The sequence below is a fragment of the Macrobrachium nipponense genome, chromosome 13, assembly GCF_015104395.2.
Source record: "Macrobrachium nipponense isolate FS-2020 chromosome 13, ASM1510439v2, whole genome shotgun sequence".
NCBI lineage: Eukaryota > Metazoa > Arthropoda > Malacostraca > Decapoda > Palaemonidae > Macrobrachium > Macrobrachium nipponense.
The window spans coordinates 26,391,109-26,394,844 of record NC_087206.1 but is presented as its reverse complement, the minus strand read 5'-3'; the positions used below and the strand labels follow the sequence as shown (position 1 = coordinate 26,394,844).

The 3,736-nt window shown below is 33.9% G+C and overlaps 1 protein-coding gene across 2 annotated transcripts in view; it reads right to left on the bottom strand.

Moving 5' to 3' along the window:
• LOC135225699 (extracellular matrix organizing protein FRAS1-like) overlaps window positions 1-3,534 on the bottom strand; it is a 409,627-nt gene extending 406,093 nt beyond the window's left edge. For both annotated transcript variants that reach the window (XM_064265056.1, XM_064265057.1), the window contains exon 1: window positions 3,483-3,534. The gene's annotated coding sequence lies outside the window, so the exon portion shown is untranslated. The remainder of the gene's footprint in view (window positions 1-3,482) is intronic.
• Window positions 3,535-3,736: the final 202 nt, after the last annotated feature.

The following is a 3,736-nucleotide window of genomic DNA, read 5'->3' as shown; positions in this document are numbered from 1 at the left end:
TGCCGTTTTGCTATTTATTTATACGTATTGGCACCTCGTGAAAAGAAAAAGGATATATACGTCTCATCAGCTTCTTCCTTAATTACTTTCATTCGCTTTCACAAGCAGACTTCACTTCCGTAAATGCTTACTTTGCTCCTCCTCGACACAACGCACATCAACTGAACATCAACCCCATGAAATTATTAGTTTTTTCCTACAAATCTCACGAAGCTTGTATTTGAGGAGGGATTCTTTCTAAAAGGTCTCATTATCCAATCATGCTACATGTGCCTTAGCCAATCGTTAATGAGTATACAACTAAACACTCAGTATCAACTACTGCCCCCATGAGTTATCTCTTAAAAAGGTCTCTGGTCCTCTGAATGAAGTTTCCTAAAGCATGCAATCTCTCTCTCTCTTCTCTCTCTCTCTCTCTCTCTCTCTCACACACACACACATAACCCCCCTTATACTTGATTATTGATGGAGTATTTCTCTATGTACAAATGTATTTCCATATACTTGTACAAAATAATAAAAGAAAGTTATACGCAGAATACCTATGGTTTCACATATCAAACGGAATGCAAAAAAGCGGGGGTGAGGGGAACTAAGCCCACTCGTCGCCCCCCCCCCCCCCAAAAAAAAAAAAAAAAAAAAAAAAAAAAAACATTAAACTCAAAAATATACACCGCTACAAAAGTCCTTTAATATCAAATTCTCTCTACCTTGAAATTGATTTAAATTTTCACATGTGTTAACCAAAGGGGAATTTTTCAGTTGATATGATAGTTTCGTCCTCTCGTGGATTCCAACCAGCGGACACAGGATAAATCAGGACTTAAGTAATGTTACGATGATTATCAACTAAAAAATTTCCCTTCGGTTAATATGAAAATATATAAATTCCGAGGTAGAGCGAATTGGATGTTAAAGGACATTTGTAACTTAATGCATGTATATGAATCACGGTGATGTGAAAAAAGAAAAAAATTCATTATATATATAGATAGATATATATATATATATATATATATATATATATATATATATATATTCAGATAACTCTTCCTTAACAATATCCTTGCTAATAGGACAAACAGACAGAAGTATCCACCTTTTACCGGTTTCAGATTTTAACGAAGCAAATCCTAATGCTGGCTTTGTCCGGTTCATACAGCGCTTTGCGACAGCAATACTAATATCGTGAGTAAACTCGCATGCAAGAGCGATCTCTTTTGAACGATAAATTTTCAATAAACATAATATAACTGCACCTGATAAAAAAAAAAAAAAAACCCGGCTATAAATGACAAATTATACGAAATATACAAAGGAGCTTGAGCACTAAATTCACATTATGTACAACAGCTTTAGTTTATCAAATATATACAATAAATAATGGACAGAACGCGTTCCCGAACGAGTAACCTCATTTGGAAGATAAAGCTTCAGTCTGGAAGTCTTCTTTCCAGCCACGAACAGTCATGTCACTGAAAGAGTGGCAGTTTAATAGTTACAAGGTGGAGTTTTAACGAATTTCTGATCACGGTATGTATTATTTGTCGCAATTTCGCAACTCCGTTACTTTTTCTATATATTTAATATATATTATATATATATATAGTATATATATATATATATATATATATATATATATATATATATAGTGTGTGTGTGTGTTGTGTGTGTGTGTGTGTGTGTGTGTAAAGAATGGAGACGAAATTGTCAGGGGACGATGAGTTGACCGGAGCCAGGTAGAGAGAGAAAGCTGTCAAAAACGACCCCACAGAGAAGGTGGGATAAGATGTAGAGGAAAGATTATATATATATATATATATATATATATATATATATATATATATATATATATGTATATATATATATATATATATATATATATATATATATATATATACATATATATATACATATGTGATATATATATCTATATATATATATATATATATATATATATATATATATATATATAATTAAATGTGCACCACAATTCTTTAATGGACTACAGTTTAACAAGCCCGAAGACAGTTCACGCCCTACAAGGAGAATCGGCCTAATCTACGTCTCCAATACTTTGGGCGTTAAACATGTGTGTATATACACACGGATGTTACAGTAAATATGTGAAATCCAGGTGGATCAAATACACTTTGGGACATTTAATCCCACAGGGGCTAGTACTAAACACGACAAAACAGATTTAGATGAACACGTTCGCTGTGTTTAGTACTGTCAGGGATCAACATTATGTTCCTAAGCGACTTGGTAATTTCACATTTAAATGTTGAATTAACACAGACACATTATATATATATATATATATATATATATATATATATATATATAGATATATATACACGTACATGTGTGTACATAGCTATACATAAAATCTTATAACGAATATTTTACCAGTATGCTTGCACATACTAGATTACACTGAACAAACAAACAAAAAATATATAGTACATATTTTCAGGTAAGACCAGCATCTCGTGACTCTATTGCACCAAAAAGAGGGAATAGTATATCAGCTCATCGCGGAAGAAGCCGTGAGCTGGGCTTTACAGTATTAATTTTCTCTGAAACATTTCACAACAACCGAAACATTTTCCTTTTCCATCTGTTCTCAAGTTTTACTCCAGTGTGCGCCACTACGTGATGTACTAGAGTCATGTTTTGACGGATAAACTTTTCAAAAAGAAGCGAAAGAAAAAACCAATATCGATCTAACGACTGTTGATATCAGACCGGTTTCGTGGTTGTTGTCTACGAAGAATGAATAACGAGCACGAAATGTTCTGGAAATTTTTTATCATCCCCACGAGAGCAGTAACAGGTTAACTTACATGTAAGCACTTGCAAACAGATTCGGGAGCAAAAATGCAATTTTATAATCATTAGCTTAACCTAATATTGTTCACTCTTTTTCTAAGTTTTGATTAACATTTCCTCAGGCATGCACAAATCAAACTAACACCATAGGACTAAAAAAAATTTGACAGCATAAATCAAACAGAAATAAAACTACTACAGTACCTAACTTGTGTTATTTTTAGCTATCCTAACCATTTTTTTGTAATTGATAACTCAGTTTTTTTTTTCTTTTGCGGGGTTGAAAGGTTAATAGGCCTAGGCTTCTTGCAACTTCGCCACATATATCGAAGCTCACTATAACAATGCACTTTTACTGAATTATTCAGAAGTAGGCATATATATATATATATATATTATATATATATATATATATATATATATATATATATAATCAAAGTAAAATCATGTAGTCTATTAATGCAACTTACCTTTCCAACAAATTTCCCTTCACTCGGAAAAACTTGTCATCTGCACCGTCACGTAAAATATCCGAAAACAGGTTTCAAGTAAAATATTTTAGACACAATGAGGTATTAATGAATTGTGTAACGAACATCAGATAACAAAAATTATCATCAAACGATTTAACGTAAGGGGTTGGGTACCGAGGCGCAGGTAGACCTGAGGTTGACCGGTCGCGAAGGCGGTCGATGCCCAACTGAGCATGCGTCAACGAGACAGCCAAGCAGCAGAACCACCGAGAACCCCCCCGAGAGAGGGAGAGAGAGAGAGATAGGAGGAGAGAAGATGATGGTTGGTAACTTTCGCTTGTTGCTGTTTAAGGTCCATATGCTCACGGTTTTAATGCACTGCGGCGGTAGCAGTGGATGCCAAACATCCACACATCTCAAGTCCTTTA